At 43.3% G+C, this 18,437-nt stretch overlaps 1 long non-coding RNA gene across 1 annotated transcript; it reads right to left on the bottom strand.

The window, feature by feature from the left end:
• Nucleotides 1-2,196: 2,196 nt before the first annotated feature.
• Nucleotides 2,197-2,673, bottom strand: LOC133483482 (uncharacterized). Its single transcript, XR_009790129.1, has 3 exons — nt 2,547-2,673; nt 2,406-2,462; nt 2,197-2,316 (listed from the first exon to the last, which is right to left on the bottom strand). It is a non-coding gene; the product is annotated as an uncharacterized LOC133483482 (long non-coding RNA).
• Between the last annotated feature and the right edge of the window lie 15,764 nt (nt 2,674-18,437).

The raw sequence follows: 18,437 nt of genomic DNA, 5'->3' as shown, positions 1-18,437 counted from the left end.
GGAACACAATTTTGGGGGAACATCTCGTCATTTATTGTCTGTTCATTCTCATTTCCTTAATAAGCTGCTTTAAAAGACACTTTGAACATGTACTCTTAAGCATGCACAATTATGTTTAAAAATATGATACACATGTTTTCAAAGGCTGTTTTTGAACAACACTTAGTCTTAATTGTTCTTAACTTCTATAAAAGTGAGTCGCAACTTAGTGATAATAGGAAAATGCTGATCCCAGGGTGACAACAGTTGAGAACCACTGCTCCAGAATCTTCAAGGGTGTCAAACTCATTTTAGTCACGGGCCACATTTTTGGTATGGTTTCCCGCAGAGGGCCATTATGACTGTGAAACCATATAAATGTTTCATCGCCTGATCATAGTACCGTAATTTCTCGTGTATAATGCGAACCCATGTATAATGCGAACCCCCAAAGTTGACCTCAAAATTTTGGAAAACCCTTCTACCTATGTAAAATGCATTTTTACAATGCATGATTTTGCTTCTACACATATGATCAAAACATGAAGTATTATCTGTATTTTGTTAGTTTAATCTTCAAATAATTATTCTGAAGCTAAGCACTTTATTTGAACATGTAATACTGTATTTTTCTTTACTTGCTCTAATTTAGAAATTCACAGCCAGTCCTACTTTTATTTAGTAAATTAGAAAACACAGTTGTGCTCATATGTTTGATAACCCAGGCCGAATTTTTAAGATTGATACAATTCTTTAAAGAAAACATGAAGGGCCAGGAGAAACACATTTAATTTTATTTTAATGGGATTGAAATTAAACGGTCAAGTATTTCAGAAAAGCATTATCATTAAACAGAACCTAACCGTAAAGAAATTAATGATGGTTGTTGTTCAGTCATCAGTCGTACTTAAAGAAACAATATTTCACAAATTTAGCCAGGGTATGTAAACTTATGAGCACAACTGTACATATATGCAGTCATACGTACATCATATTGGAATGAAAGTGTAGGCTACACCTTTTGCATAACCACTAGGTGGGGGTGGCATCTTTTTTCATAACCACTAGGTGGGGGTGGCATATTAGAATGAAAGTGTACACCTTTCTCATGACCTCTAGGTGGCGGTGGCATTTTGGAATGAAAGTGTACAGCTTTCTCATTACCTCTAGATGGCGGCATACATTTATAAAATGTGAAAGGTTTTTCCATTTTTCCCCTATACCTATGTATAATGCACACTATTGACCTTTTGACAATTCTTTGGGGAAAAAATGTGCATTATACAAAATAAATTATGGTATTATATGTACACACAACAAAATGATGGTAAACTGGTTTTCAAATCAGAAGTCAAGGATAATAATCTGTTCAACTATTGTTCAAGTTATTGTACAAATGGGTTTGGTAACAAAAACAATGCTTGCAGTAGCTCCCAAAAAAATTTTGGTACAGGTTTTAACAAAAATCATGGAAGTTGATGCAAATTATTTGCTTTTGCGGCCACATAAAATTATGTGGCGGGTCCGATGTGGCCCCTGGTCTGCGAGTTTGACATGACTGCTATTTGGTTTTATTCTATCCACTTGATGCTCTTTTCATCTGAGAGCTGTTCCTTGAGGATTAAAATATATATTTTTTTGTTTTAACAGTATTTGATTTCATATCTTATCAAATTATTAACTCATTCATTGCCAGCCGTTTCCTGAGCCGTTTCACCTAGACTGCCAGACATTTTCGACCAATTTCACTGATTTTTCAAGCCCCACAGAATATTATGCACTATGACGATCTAAATAACAAAACCACCAAATGAAAGCTCAGACTCTCTTCCGTCTTCAGAAAAAAAAGTTCGTCTCTAGCTTATACCGTTCTTGAGTAATCAGCAGTCAAATATAGGCTACTTTCAGCCAAATCTGTTTCTGTCAGAAAGAAACGGAGAAAACAGCCTTTTTGTGAAAGCAGACACATAAAGCAGAATAATGACTGAGACACCAATATTCTTTTTTCGTTTGTGAAAACCTCAAACATCTGAACATAAAACAACACTGAGAAAATACTTTTGACAGAAAAGTAATTTATTTACAAGCATAACTACGTAAAGAATTTACATTAGACAAAAGTGCATGAACAAATGGCGCTCCCACACTTGCAATTTTTTTCTCCAAATTCTTCTCCTATACCGTTTGCGCAATAGTCCAGGTTTTTATTACCTTGCACAGAAATTCTAGCAAAATTTTATCCACATGTGGATTTTATTCTTCTGTTGGGAGTGAATGGGAACTTGTGTGGTTGTCATTCTCCTTTTAATCAGTCATTACTTCTGCTCGAAACACAACCTGTGCCGTTTAGAAATATAACTATTACTATAAAAATACTGTTGTTGAAATTGGTCGTGGGACGTGGGGAAAAAAAACCTTTCAATTACCTTTTTTGTCTGCACTGCGTACTGGAATGGGAGTCAAATGTCTGCTGGATGCATCACCTGTAAGTTTTAAAAAATACATATGATTACTAGAGAATACTTTTTATTGATGACGTGTTTTGGAAGGGTAAAAAAAAACATTACTTTTCTTCGTCGCAATCGTAAAAGACGTTCGACTCGCAGGTGTTGAATTCCTGCAAGATGGATGAAATGGAAAATTCACATCAGTACTGGCAACAGATGTTAAATTTTAATGTGAACTATCCATCAATTTTCTGAGCCGCTTCTCCACACTAGGGTCGCGGGCGTGCTGGAGCCTATCCCAGCTATCATCGGGCAGGAGGCGGGGTACACCCTGAACTGGTTGCCAGCCAATCGCTGAGCACATAGAAAGAAACAACCATTCACACTCACAGTCATGGCTACGGACAATTTAGAGTCTCCAATTAATGCATGTTTTTGGGATGTGGGAGGAAACCGGAGTGCCCGGAGAAAACCCACACAGGCACGGGGAGAACATGCAAACTCCACACAGGTGGGGCCAGGGATTGAACCCGGGTCCTCAGAACTGTGAGGCTGACGCTCTAACCAGTCGTCCACCGTGCCGCCTAATGTGAACTAGTGGGACTAAATTATGTTTTTATGTAACAAGGATTGAAGTAGCGTGTTTGCTCGCTACATGTAGCTAACGCAAGCTGCAAACGAGTTACCTTCGTCTTCGCCTTCGTCGGACTTCGTCGATCTTCATCGGAGGAAGTTTGGGATGAAGCTCAGCTGGCTATCCAAAAGGGATTTCACTCATCTGACGATTTCGGATCCCATTTATTAAAATCCTGGTCGGCAGACGATCAGCCGGTAAGCAGCCGAAAGCATTTCGCCATATGTATGGGCCGGCATTTTGCGCGATCCCTTTGCAACAAAGCGATCGGCTCGGTGCGTCATCCTTTATTCCCCCGCATGATGTAAGGCGTCATTCCTGTCAGTCGCAGGAATATTTTCTTGCCTTGGGGCAATAAATTTATAGTAATTAATTTTATTTATTTATTTATTTATTTTTTCATTTTGTCCTTTCTTTTCCGCCATTATGTTTGTCTCTTCTCATTGTCTGTTGGATCCCGCCGGCCGTCCCCTCCTTCTTCTTCCTCTTCTTCAATCTGAGGAAGGGAAGTTGACCTCAAGGCATTGTTGCCCTCTACAGGGTGCCATTCCTCATTGCAGTTATCCAGAGGCTTGACGATCACACATTAACTGCACACTACACTACACTACCACGACTTCTTCAGCAATGCGCCTTTGTTCAATCGACAACAAACAGAGCTTCCAAAATTAACAGTAACAGTTATTAGTACTTAAAATGCACGAGCGGATGCATAAGTAGGCATGTGGCTCCTTTGAAACTGGTACTTGATTGGCTGACTGCCGTATCCCCACACCCCCCAACACTGAGTACTGTGATAGTTCATACAAATGAGAAGACGCTGCTCATGGAATTACGTGCACATGTTCGGCTGATGCTGTTGTGTGGGTCAGTGTTTGCTGACTTCAGATTGATCCTACGGGCCTGACGAAATTGCTGTGCAGGCCGGAAGTGCCCTGCGGGCCGGGTGCTTGACATGGCTGCTCTAGATTAATTAGCTTCACCTGTTGCACATTAATAATACCCTAAACATACTAGATTGGATTAAACTGATAATGCTAAACTTGTTAATGCTTTGCTACTGGCCAAAGTATAGTCCGTGTAGTCAGTCGCGGCCTTGGGGAAGTGTATACGTGCATGGACTGTACACATTACGAATCCGCTTAAGCATAAATGGAGAGACTATAGACCTCCTTGAAAAACAAGATCTCTGCGTATAACAGATACATACAAAGGACTGGAGATGGCCCACCAGCACCTCTGCTTGATTTAATCGTACTAGATTGATAAATACAGCCCAACACCCTGAACTATAACAACATACACCATGAAAGGTTTCTTAACGTACAAATTGTAAGGAATTTAGGGATTGCATTATCTACTTTTATCAAAAGATTCAGAGAATCTGGAGAAAGCGCTACATGTAAGCAGCAACATTGTAAACCCAGATAAGTAGAGTTTACTTTGAAAAACTCCTTAAATTTAAGTAATCACAATCATTGCCCACTCATTGATTTAACTTAGGTTAAGTACATTGTAAATTTAGATAAGTAGAGTGTACTTATTCTACTTCTCATTTAACTCAGCTTGTTAATAAGTACACTGTAAATCCTGGCGTGCATTATTTGACATTTCATTGGGTTTTTACAGTAACTTACTGGCAAGTAAGTCAATGGTATGTAAATAAGTAAGATATGTGATAAATAACTGTAGAATTTACAGAAATGTCTAAACAGTATGCTTTGTTTCACAAAATAATGTCAACATATATGATCTTACTTTGGCAAGGTATCTATCCATTTACTTCCGCTTATCCGAGGTCGGGTCGCAGGGGCAGTAGCTTTAGCAGGGAACCCCAGACTCCCTCTCCCCAGACACTTCATTCAGCTCTTCCGTGGAGATCCCGATGCATTCCCAGGCCAGCCAGGAGACATAGTGTTCTGGGTAGTCCCCGCAGTCTCCTCCCGGTGGGACGTGTCCGGAGCACCTCACCCGTTAGGTGTCCAGGAGGACCCTAATCAGCTGCCCTCATCTGGCTCCTCTCAATGCCGACGAGCAGCGGCTCTACTCTGAGTCCCTCCCAGATGACTGAGCTTCTCACTCTATCTCTAAGGGAGAGCCCGAACACCCTGCGGTGGAAACTCATTTCGGCAGCTTGTATCCGGGATCATGTTCTTTCGGTCAGCTGGTGACCATAGGTGAGGGGAGCAACGTAGACCGATCGTTCTTCACCACAACAGACCGATACAAAGTCCGCATCACTGCAGGAGCTGCACCGATCCGCCTGACGATCTCCCGTTCCATTCTTTCTCCCTCACTCGTGAACAAGACCCCAAGGTACTTGAACTCCTCCAATTGGGGCAGGATCTCATCCCCGACTTGGAGAGTGTGCTCTACCCTTTTCCGACTGAAATCCATGGTCTCAGATTTGGTGCTGTTGATTTTCATCCCAGCCACTTCACACTTGGCTGCAAACCGCTCCAGTGAGAGTTGGAGAGCATGGCTTGATGAAGCCAACAGAAAGTATGTCATCTGCAAAAAGCAGAGATGCAAACTGTGGCCAACAAACCGGACCCCCTCTACGCCTCGGCTGCGCCTAGAAATGTAAAACGTTATGAACAGAATTGGTGACAAATGGCAGCCTTGGCGAAGTCTATCCCTAACCAGAAATGAATCCGACTCACTGCCGGCAATACGGACCAAACTGTGACACTTGTCATACAGTGACCGAACACCCCGTATCAGGGTTTTCTCCTCTCAGTGTCTATTTACACTGCTCCTCCTGAATCTGAGCTATACCAGGGAGGCTGAGGAGTGTGATCCCCCTGTAGTTGGAACACACCCTCCGGTCCCCTTTCTTTAAAAGGAAGGTCCTCCCCAGTCTACCAATCCAGAGGCACTGTCCCTGATGTACACGCAACGTTGCAGAGATGTGTCAACCGCAACAGCCCCACAACATCTAGAGCTTTTAAGAACTCTGGGTGAATCTCATCAAGGACCATTTTAACCACATTGGTGTCCTCAACCCCAGAGATAGGAGAGCGTGCCTCAGAGGTCCCCGACTCTCCTTCATCATGGGAAGGTGTGTCAGTGAAACTGAGGAGGTCTTCGAAGTATTCTCCCCACCGATTCACAAGGCCCCGAGTTGAGGTCAGCAGTGCCCTATCCCCACTATAAACAGCGGATGGTGGACCAGAATATCCTTGAAGCCGTCCAGAAGTCGTTCCCCATGGCCTCACCGAACTCCTCCCATGCCTGGGTTTTTGCCTCAGCTATCACCAAAGCTGCATTCCGCTTGGCCAGCCGGTACCCATCAGCTGCCTCAAGAGTCCCACAGGCCAAAAAGGCCCGATAGGACTCCTTCTTTAGCTTGACAATATCCCTCACCATTGGTGTACACCAACGGGTTCATGAGTTGCCACCACGACAGGCACCAACCACCTTACAGCCACCGCTCCGGTTGGCCCCCTCAGCAATGGAGGCGAGGAACATGGTCCACTTGGACTCAATGTCCCCCACCTTATCCGGGACATGGGTGAAGTTCCTCGAGAAGACTGGTACCAGAGCCCAAGATGTGTGTGGAGGCGAGCCCGACTATATTTAGTCGGAACCTCTTGACCTCACACACTAGCTCCTTCCCTGCCAGAGAGGTGACATTCCACATCCCTAGAGCCAACTTCTGTCGGCGGGGATCAGATCGCTAAGGTCTCTGCCTTCGGCCACCACCCAGCTCACACTGCACCTGACCCCTATGCCCCCCATTCCGCCCCCCCACATAGGTGGTGAGTCCATGGGAAGGGGTAACCACATTCTACTTTTGGGGTGGGTGCAGGCCCAACCACCTGGCGCTTGCTTTCGAGCCCCACCTCCAGGCCGAGCTCCAGAGGGGGGCCCCCGTTGACCTGCGTCAGGACAAGGGAAAACGTATTCCAATATTTGTATTCAAATAAAAAAAGTAGATCAATATTTTTGTAGTTTATCTTTACACAAATATTAAACTGATATCAAAACATGATGAAATGTAAATTCATAAAAAAAAAATGTTGCATTATACGTATAGACAGTATATACACGTGTACAGAATGTGGAGAACATGATACTATGTTGACCTAATGACAAATATGCACAACTTAGAGTAGACAATACCGCTTCATATGACAACCCAGATAAGTGAATGTTCCATTAAAAGTACAAAATTATCTTTTATGTGTTCAAAATTGGAACTGAGTCTAACCTAAAAGAAAATCTCAGACAAACTGATTGGCACTTTGCTATCATATTTGGAAATTTATGTCATGTTTGAGAATCAGCAGTACAGCTTATGTAGGTGACCCCAGGGGAATAACTAAAATATATTTACTACCTCATTAGGGTCATGGGTGTGCCGGCGCCTATGTAAGCTGACCTGCGCAAGAGGTGGCGTACACCCTGAACTGGTCGCCAGCCAATCGCAGGGCACATATAGACAAACAATCATTCATACTCACATGCACACCTATGGGCAATTTAGAGTCATCAATTAACCCACCATGCATGTTTTTGGAATGTTTGTGAGAATGTATGACCATTTTTACAGAAGCACATTAAAGTGAGGTTACACACTGATGTTGGTCTGGCTCTCAGTCTCTGCTCTTATTCATCCAAGTGTTCTATAGGATTGAGCTCAGGATTTGGGAGGCCAGTAAAGTTCATCCACATCAAACTCTCTCACCTATGTTTTTATGAACCTTGATTTGGGCACTGATGCACATTCATGTTGGAACAGGAAGTGGCTATCTCTAAACTGTTCTCACAAAGCTGGAGATGTCCAAAATATTAGCCCCTGACCTCCAGTGAAAGGAACTCTGGACAGTCAAACAGTTTGGGGATAAACCCTGTTCCAACATGTCTGTGCACCAGTGCACATAAAGACAAATATGTTCCAGGATGAATGGGCAAATATTCCCATGAACTCACTCCGAAACCTTTTTAAAAAGGGTAGACCAACATCATATTAAACCGTCTGGATTTAGAATGAGATATCTATCTATCTATCTATCTATCTATCTATCTATCTATCTATCTATCTATCTATCTATCTATCTATCTATCTATCTATCTATCTATCTCTCTATCTCTCTATCTATCTATCTATCTATCCATCCATCCATCCATCCATCCATCCATCCATGGACTTGTACGTTAAGAAACCTTGTTCTCAAACTGCTGGACTATCTGCTAACACGGTTGTTCACAAAGTGGTGAACCTCACCCCATCCTTGCTTTTAAAGAACGACTGGTGTATACGAGAATCACTATTTTTCAGACGGGTCTTCTTCTTTTCCTTTCAACTTGTCCCTTTAGCGGTCGCCACAGCGCGTCATCCTTTTCCATGTAAGCCTATCTCCTGCATCCTCCTCTCGAACACCAACTGCCCTCGTGTCTTCCCTCACGACATCCATCAACCTTCTCTTTGGTCTTCCTCTAGCTCTCTTGCCTGGCAGCTCCATCCTCATCATCCTTCTACCAATATACTCACTATTTCTCCTCTGGACGTGTCAAAACCATCAAAGTCTGCTCTCTCTAACTTTGTCTCCAAAACATCGAACCTCGGCTGTCCCTCTGATGAGCTCATTTCTAATTTTATCCAACCTGGTCACTCCAAGAGCGAACTTCAACATCTTCATTTCCGCCACCTCCAGCTCTGATTCCTGTTGTCTCTTCAGTGCCACTGTCTCTAATCCGTACATCATGGCTGGCCTCAACACTGTTTTATAAACTGCCCTTCATCCTAGCAGAGACTCTTCACATAACACACCTGACACCTTCCTCCACCCGTTCCAACCTGCTTGGACCCGTTTCTTCACTTCCTGACCACACTCATCATTGCTCTGGACGGTTGACCCCAAGTATTTAAAGTGCTCCACCCTTGCTATCTCTTCTTCCTGTAGCCTCACTCTTCCCCCACCACCCCATGCACATATATTCTGTCTTACTTTGGCTATTCTTCATTCCTCTGCTTTCCAGTGCACGCCCCCATCTTTCTAACTGTTCCTCCACCTGCTCCCTGCTTTCACTCCAGACCACAATATCATCTGCAAACATCATGGTCCACGGGGATTCCAGTCTAACCTCATCTGTCAGCCTATCCATCACCACTGCAAACAGGAAGGGGCTCAGGGCTGATCCCTGATTCAGCCTCCACCTTAAATTCATTTGTCACACCTACAGCACACCTCACCGCTGTTCTGCTGTCCTCGTACATGTCCTGTATTATTCCAACATACTTCTCTGCCACTCCAGACTTCCGCATGCAGTACCACAGTTCCTCTCTGGGTACTCTGTCATAGGCTTTCTCTAGATCTACAAAGACACAATGTAGCTCCTTCTGACCTTCTCTGTACTTTTCCATCAACATCCTCAAGGCAAATAATGCATCTGTGGTTCTCTTTCGAGTCATGAAACCATACTGTTGCTCACAAATACTCACTTCTGTCCTGAGTCTAACCTCCACTACTCTTTCCCATAACTTTATTGTGTGGCTCATCAACTTTATTCCTCTATAGTTTCCCACAGCTCTGCACATCACCCTTGTTCTTAAAAATGGGCACCAGCACACCTTTCCTCCATTCCTCAGCCATCTTCTCACGCGCTAGAATTCTATTGAACAAGCTGGTCAAAAACTCCACAGCCACCTCCCCTAGATGCTTCCATACCTCCACAGGAATGTCATCAGTACCAACTGCCTTTCCATTTTTCATCCTCTTTAATGCCTTTCTAACTTCCCCCTTACTAATCATTGCCACTTCCTGGTCCACCACACTTGCCTCTTCTACTCTCCCTTCTCTCTCATTTACCTCATTCATCCACTTCTCGAAGTATTCTTTCCATCTAGCTAGCACACTGCTGGCACCAGTCAACATATTTCTGTCTCTATCCTTAATCACCCTAACCTGCTGCACATCCTTCCCATCTCTATCCCTTTGTCTGGCCAGCCTGTATAGCCTTTTCTCCTTCTTTAGTGTCCAACCTGCCATACATGTCATCATATGCCTCTTGTTTGGCCTTTGCCACCTCTACCTGTGTCGCATCTCAATGTCTTCTTTTCACCTCTCCTCGGTCCTCTCAGTGTCCCACTTCTTCTTAGCTAACCTTTTTCCTTGTATGATATCCTGTACTGTGAGGTTCCACCACCAAGTCTCCTTCTCTCCTTTCCTGCCAGAAGTTACACCAAGTACTCTCCTGCCAGCCTCTCTGATCACCTTGGCTGCAGTGGTCCAGTCTTCGGGAAGCTCCTCTTGTCCACTGAGAGCCTGTCTCACCTCTTCCCGAAAAGCTGCACAACACTCGTCCTGTCTCAGCTTCCACCACATGGTTCTCTGCTCTGCCCTTGTCTTCCTAATCTTCCTCCCGACCACCAGAGTCATCTTACACACCACCATCCTATGCTGTCTAGCCACACTCTCCCCGACCACTACCTTACAGTCGGTAACCTCCTTCAGATTACATCGTCTGCACAAGATGTAATCCACCTGAGTGCTTCTACCTCCGCTCTTGTAGGTCACCCTAAGTTTGCGTTTCTTCTGGAAAAAAGTGTTCACTCCAGCCATTTGCATCCTTTTTGCAAAGTCTACCACCATCTGTCCCTCTAAGTTCCTTTCCTGGATGCCGTACTTACCCGTCACTTCTTCATCACCCCTATTTCCTTCACCAACATGTCCATTACAATCTGCACCAATCACGACTCTCTCTCTGTCTGGGATGCTCAGAACTACTTCATCTCGCTCCTTCCAGAATTTCTCTTTCACCTCTAGGTCACATCCTACCTGTGGGACATAGTCACTAATCACATTATACCTAACACCCTCAATTTCAAGTTTCAGCCTCATCACTCGATCTGATACTCTTTTCACCGCCAAGACATTCTTAGCTAACGCTTCTTTTAAAATAACCCTGACTCCATTTCTCTTCCCATCGACACCATGGTAAAATAATTTAAACCCTGCCCTTAAACTTCTAGCCTAACTGCCTTTCCACCTGGTCTCCTGGACACACAATATATTAATCTTTCTCCTAATCATCATGTCAACCAACTCCCGAGATTATAGTCCCAACATTCAAAGTCCCCACATTCAGTTCTAGGCTCTGTGCTTTCCTCTTCTCTTCTCTGCCGAAGAACCCGCTTTCCACCTCTTCTTCTTCTTCGACTTTGACCCACTAGCTGAATTTCCAACGGCGCCCTGCAGGTTGACGCCGCCTGTGGCGGACGTTGTTAACCCGGGCCCGACCGATCTGGTATGGAATTCTTTGGATGAATGCTCATATTTGTTTGGCAAAGTTTTAAGTCGGATGCCCTTCCTGACGCAACCCTCTGCATTTATCCGGGCTTATCCTACAGTTTGCACTGGCTTGTGCCCCCCATAGGGCTGCATTTTTTTCAGAAGGGAGAGATTAAAGATAAAGGCCTAATTCAATGCCATTTGAATACAGCAGCAATAAAACTACAACTGAAACAAGGGAAAGACCTCTCTCACCAAGCTAATTACCTACCGCTGTCACGAATTAATACAGACATCAAAATCATTTCAAAGGCTTTAGCCAACAGACTAGAAAAAATGCTCCTGTCGATAATACATTGTGACAAAAACAGTTTTCATTAAAGGACGGAGCTCCACCAATATCAGGCGACTGATAAACCCAATTAAGTATGTGTCAGCATAATAATCTAAAAACAATTGTCTTGTCACTTGATGCAGAAAAAGCTTTTGACAAAGTTAACTTGTCTTTTCTTCTTGCTGTATTTCAGAAATTTGGCTTCTGTGATTCATATATTCACTGGATCGTTATACAACTCACCAAAGCAACTGTCACCACAAATGGGGTCACATCACAAAGTTTCACTTTCCAAAGAGGAACTAAACAAGGATACCCACTCTTGCCCCTGCTATTCGCACAATTTATCGAAGCAGTGGCAATAGCAATACGGCAAAACACTAATATTAAAAGGTATCTGTACTCCTGTGTCAGAACACAAAATCCATCTTTACGCAGATGATATCCTTCTTTAGTTACAATAACCCAAGGCATCACTTCAAACAGTTTTTAACCTCAATAAGACATTTTCGCAATTATCAGAATATGCTATCAATTGGTTATAATCAATAATAGTCCCGATAACTCATTGAATCCTGGGGACCAAAATCCGACTGGGAATATCAAATATCTAGGCATTAATATCTCAGTAAAACTTACAGAGATAAATAATTTAAATCACGTTGCTCTACTGGAAAAAAAAATTCTGATGACTTAAAACGTTTGAACAGCCTACCTATCTCACTTTTAGGGCGTATAGCTACAGTAAAAATGAAAATATTACCGCAAATTAACTATTTATTTTCAATGATCCAATTCAAACCCATATTAAAATGTTTCCAAATGCCATTTTAAAATTTGACTCTAAAATTAAGAATAGAATCAGCCTAGCTACCCTTCAGAAAGGTAAAACAGAAGGAGGTCTTGACGCACCCAACTTCAAACAATATTACTTATCTATCCAAATACAGTACCTCATTAAATGGTTACATCCAAATGTTGAACAACAATCTTGGCTGGAACTAGAACAGCTAGACTGCAATAGCACCAAACTTTCAGACCTCCCATTTATCAGCACAAGTCTCAAACACCACAATTGTTTTTAGAATCCGATTCTTGCAGCCACTTTCTCAGCTTAGTGGATAAGTCGAGAAACCACACAATCTCAGTCACCACCATATCATTGCTCCCCAATCTGGCACAATCCTGATTTTGAGATGAACAAAATACCCTTTGCTGCAGCACATGGGAACAAAGTAGAATTGACCACCTACATCACTTATTCAAAAAAATAATGCATTCATGTCACATGAAAGCTTATTCCAAGAATTTCAATTTAGAGGTGGTAAATTCCTTCAATACTATAAAGTTAGAACAACAATCCTAAAACGATTCTCAACACATATGAATACTGGTACTTTAGAACTACCTGTTTTTGTTCAGAAAATAGTAGAACTACTCCGACAAAACAAAAACCTCCTGTCAAAAGTATACAAATTAATCTCAAGTACTAATTCAATACACTTATCAATCGCAAAATGGGAAAGAGACCTCTCAGTGTCTACTGACAATGATTACTGGGCACAAATCTGTAGAAATACATTCTCAGTGACAAAAAAAACCTGTAATTTACAGCTAATACAATTCAAAGTACTCCATAGAGCACAGGTGACACAATATAGTCTGCACAAAATGGGCTATTCAAAATCAAACATATGCACTCTGTACTAAAAACACGCCAGACACTTACTTTCATGCTCTTTGGCATTGTACACCCATACATCACTTCTGGTCACTAGTTAGACAGAGACTTTCCTCAGTTTTGAACTGTAGGATTCCGATTTCTCCAAATCTTTGTCTGCTGGGTGATTTAAAAGGTACATATCTTCCAAATAAACATTCTCAAACAATACTTGGAATTCTAGCAATCGCTAAAAAAACTGGAAAGATAAACAAGCTATCAATAACCAATGGCAATATCTGTCATAGACAATATAACACAAGAAAATATCTCTGCCAAACATAATAAGCACATTGATAACTAAGAAAAGTTGGTCAACTTTCATCAAAGTGTTGAATCTTGAAGCTTGATTCTGTTTACCTGGGAAAGAATGTCATACAAAAATGTAATGTAATGTGTAATATAAATGTAATGTAATGTGACCAAATCATATCTTCTCATTTTAGACCTCTGTCCATGCCATAGGGTCACTTGCATGCAGTTGTACCTCTATCTTTCTGGATCTTCGATGTGGGCCTCTGGTGATGCTGGGCTTGTTCCTCCCTCCTCCTCTTGGGTCTAGTTCTGTCCGTGTTGCCCTCCTGGTGGGTGCCAGTCCCGGGGCTGCTGTCCATCCCTGGGTGCCTGGGAGGTGCCCGCTGGCCCCACTCCGGGGGTCTCGTCCTGGTCTCCAGGTGGGAGCTTGGGTGGCGTGCTGCTGCGTCCCAGGCCAGTGTCCACCTGTTCCCTCTCCCCGGGGTGCTCCGCCGAGGTCGTCGCCCCTCTCTCCCTCGGGCTGTGTGGGCTCGGGGTGAGACCAAAGGAAGACTTCGCTGACTTAGGGCTTAACGTAGGGTGTCAGCGCCTCCTGCCTTGGACGGGCCCGCCTTCTGGGCCCTGTTCTGGTCGCTGGGCTGTGGTCGGTTTTGGGGGGGAATTAGCTGTAGGGTCGGGAGAGGCCTCCCCCCTTTTCTCTGTGGTTTGCCAGCCGGTCGGGCCGGGCCAGACCTGCAGGAGTCTAGCCTCTTACTCACAGACTTTGCACATTTTTAGTACTCACACTGTACATACTCCGCACATTGGGCACACTCACATCTCTTTCAGGGTCCACTGGGGGACTGGCACTAGGCATGATGCGGCAGCCGCTCGGCCGGGTGCTAGCACATCTGTACTGGTTTCTGGTCTGGTCGCCCTCCCCCCCCTCTCTGCCTTGCCGGTCCTCCAGTTTTAATGCATCATTATACATCCGTCTGTGGGGGGAGGGCAGTGTTGGGCTGGGGAGGACACTCAGCCAGGTGTCCCGGCACTCTGGCCTGCTCTCTGGCCCGCCATGCTTTTCCCCCACTGATATTTACTGCACCACATACTGTAGATTCACACATCCTTCGGGGAGCTGGTTGGCCTGGGTGGGGTTGATGGTTACAGGTCATAATTGCCCTGTGACCGTCTCGCTTCAGCCCCACCAGTCTCTCCAATTTTAATGCACTACAACACACACAATCACGGTACAGGGATAATGGTTGCCAGTCGGGACCTGGTAACCATAGTAATAGGGTGGGTGGTGGGTTTTCACATTTCTCTTAGCTTTACTCCTGGGGCATGCCCCTCCCCCCTTCTTTGTTTGTCGGGCTGCGGATGGTTGGCTAAAACAACAAATATTTTTCATATTTTTTAATTCTTTAAGTGAACGTTAACTTTGTTCTTTTGACTGTATTTGCCTCTTGTGTTATCTTGGGTAGACTAAAGTCTGTGTTTTGTGATTTATTTATTTTTGAAATATTAATGTGGTATTAATATCTGTCGTGTTTTCGTGTTCATTTTTAAACTGTCACAATTGAAACAATAATAATATTCGTAATTGTAATGTTCATATTGTCTTACACAAACGTTGCGTAGTAGGTAATGAACATCCTAATCAAACTATTTGCTGTAGAAATTATTTGATTACCTTAGTGGTAAAAATCGGCACTTGCCACAGAAGATCCTTGTTCACGTGATCGAACAGCAGAAGAAAGGTGGCATTTGGAAAGCGCCTCACGCTGAAAATAACAGCAGCAATTTTTCACATTTAGCTTCAAACTATGGGTAAAAAGCTCATGGGAATACTTAAAAGTCTCTTTTTTGCACATTTACAACAATATTTGTAAATTTAAACATATATTTAATAGGGGTGTAACGATTTGTTTTAGCAGCGATTCAATTCGTAAAGAGTCGTGATTGCTGATTTGATTCAAGGATGATATTGGTTAATTTAGAACAATACTATCCAAAACGATTCAGTGGCTGGAAATCAATTCAGTACCTTTTTAGCCAAAAATTCATCCAGCGTGATTGTGAAATAAATACCTGAATACTGGACAGTGCAGTTGAAATTTCTTGGATGCTAGTTGTTTTCTTGTAAGGGCAAGACTAATTCTGGTATTAAATATAAAGATTTTCCTTATGTACTTTCCTTTTATGTGTCTTATTGTTGACCGTACTGTGTGATTTCCAACAGACTATGTTGATAAAAGTTGATTGATTGTATTGCTTTGCAATACAACAATGGGGAAAACAACAATTCATTGTAATTTATATTATTTCAGCTATGATTTTAGTTGTGCCAGTTTTTATCCGAGACAAGAGATATTTAATTGGTGTTAGAATTATTAGGGGCTCCTTGGTAAAATGTCTCCACTGTAAGGAGTCCCTAGCTCAAGGTGGGGATACTATGGCCCGCGGGCCACATCCGGCCCGTTGATCATTTCAATCCGGCCCGCCAAAGATTGGTACCGAATCGCCCAAATCATATCAAAATCATGACTACATTCATTTGACCTTGTCCTGTAATGCAGAGTTGTTCCACCAGGTTGTCCTGTAATGCCCAGTGGTTGCACCGGGTAGCGCAGTAGGTACAGTGATACATTGACTTGACTTTGGCTATTCTGTTTTTACTCTGCTACTGCTCTGAACCCTTCTTCAACCATGAGTGGGCCAAAGAAAACAAAAGGCGACAGTGAGTGCCGAATATTTAATATAGAATGGACTACTAAATACTTTTTCACTGAAGTCCGATCAAAGGCTATATGTCTAATTTGTTAAGAAACCATTGTGGTTTTAAAGGAATATAACATCAGCCGTCGCGTTTCTACCAAGTATGCTGATTATCCTAACAACCAATCTACGCACGAACTGATGGCTACAGCTCAGCGGTTAAAACCAAGCTTGCAGGCTTAGCAAAACACCTTTACCTGACAAAGTGCCATCCAAGATTCAGTCACCATGGCTAGTTTTTTTCTGGCATTCAAACTGGCAAAGCCCAGCAAGCCTCTTTCCCAAGGAGAGTTTCTGAAAGAATGCATGGTCGAGACAGCAAGTATGTTGTGTCCTGAGAGCAAGAACAAATTTGAGATCAGATTATCATGCAGGACAGTGACTCGCCATGTCACTAATTAAAGAAGACTTAGCTAACAAGCAAAACAAAAAAACAGAGTCATTTACATTGTATTCCTTGGTACTGGACGAAAGTACTGACATAAAGGGTACCGCTCGGCTTTTAATTTTTATCGGAGGGATTAATGACAATTTCGAGATAACGGAGGAGTTTTTGCCCATGGAATCTTTGAAGGGTACAACGTGAGGAGAGGATTTGTTTAACAACGTGTTGGGTGTCGTCAAGAGGCACCAGTTACCTTGGAGTATGCTTGCCAACATTACCACAGATCAAATCAGTCACTGATGGTGTAGTGGTGCACTCGCCTAACTTTGGTGCGGGCAGTGTGGGTTCACTTCTCACTCAGTGACAGTTTGAATGTGAGTGTGAATGGTTGTCCGTGTCTATATGTGCCCTGCGACTGACTGGCAACCAGTTTTGGGTGTGGTCCGCCTTTCGCCCAAAGTCAGCGGAGATAAGCTCCAGCGCCCCTGAACTGGATAAGCGGTGTTGAGAATGGATGGACAGATGGATCGCCAAATCTGACTGGAAAGAACATTGGGCTGCCAAAAAGAGGACAACCCTGAACAGGAGGTAATTTTCCTATGCTGCATAATCCACCAGGAAGCACTTTGTAAATGTGTACTGCAGCTTGACCATGTAGGAAAGCCAGTTATAAAAGTCCTTAACATTATTCGTGCGAGGGCAGTTCGGCATCGTCAGTTTATTAAGTTTCTCGAAGAAACTGATGCTGATCACCAGGACTTGCTCTACCACTCAAATGTTCGCTGGTTAAGTTCAGGGAAAGTGTGTCATCAAGAGTGGGAGCTCAAACAGCATCTCTTTTTTGGCGTCACTGGAGAAAACTAATGATTTCCCTGAGCTGCGTGACACAGATTGGGTTTTGTGATTTATCTTTTGCTGTGGACATACTGACATATGAATGATCTGAACGTGGAGCTACAAGGGAAAGACCAGTTTGCGCATGAAATGTATACAAACATCACAGCCTTCAAAACCAAGCTAGCTTTATTCTCAAAACAAATGTCAAACAAGTAATTTGTTCATTTCCCCACACTGGCTATGCTGAAGGAGGCTCCTCGACGTGAAAAAATACAGGAAATCACTAAACGACCTTCATGGAGAATTCTGCCATCGGATCTCCGATTTTGGAAAAATTGACAAGTCACTTCAGCTGTTGTCATCTCCCCTCACATAAGACCCTGAAACAGTGCCACGGGAGCTGCAGATGGAACTGATTGAGATCCAATGTGATACTGTCTTAAAAGAGAAGTTCAACTCTCAAACTGTATTAGTTTTATGCTTCATCTGGTCCTGGCTTGGCCCACCTGTCAAATTTTAAGTCAATGTGGCCCCTGAGCCAAAACGTTTGCCCACCCCTGCCCTAGCTGGACCCAGTTTGAGAATCCCTGTTCTAAACATCCATCCATCCATCCATTATCTGAGCCGCTTATCCTCACAAGGGTCGCGGGAGCACTGCAACCTATCCCAGCGATCATTGGGCAGGAGGCAGGGTACACCCTGAACTGGTTGCCAGCCAATCGCAGGGCACAAATAAACAAACGATTCACATTCACACCTATGGGCAATTTTAGAGTCTTCAATTAGAGTCTCCCACCCCCCAAAAAAACATGCAAGGAGATCAGAGTGTGTTTATAGTGTCAAATGATCAAT

Source organism: Phyllopteryx taeniolatus, chromosome 9 (genome assembly GCF_024500385.1).
Source record: "Phyllopteryx taeniolatus isolate TA_2022b chromosome 9, UOR_Ptae_1.2, whole genome shotgun sequence".
NCBI classification, from domain to species: Eukaryota; Metazoa; Chordata; class Actinopteri; order Syngnathiformes; family Syngnathidae; genus Phyllopteryx; species Phyllopteryx taeniolatus.
The sequence above is the reverse complement of the archived record's forward strand: the minus strand, read 5'-3'. Positions and strand labels throughout refer to the sequence as shown.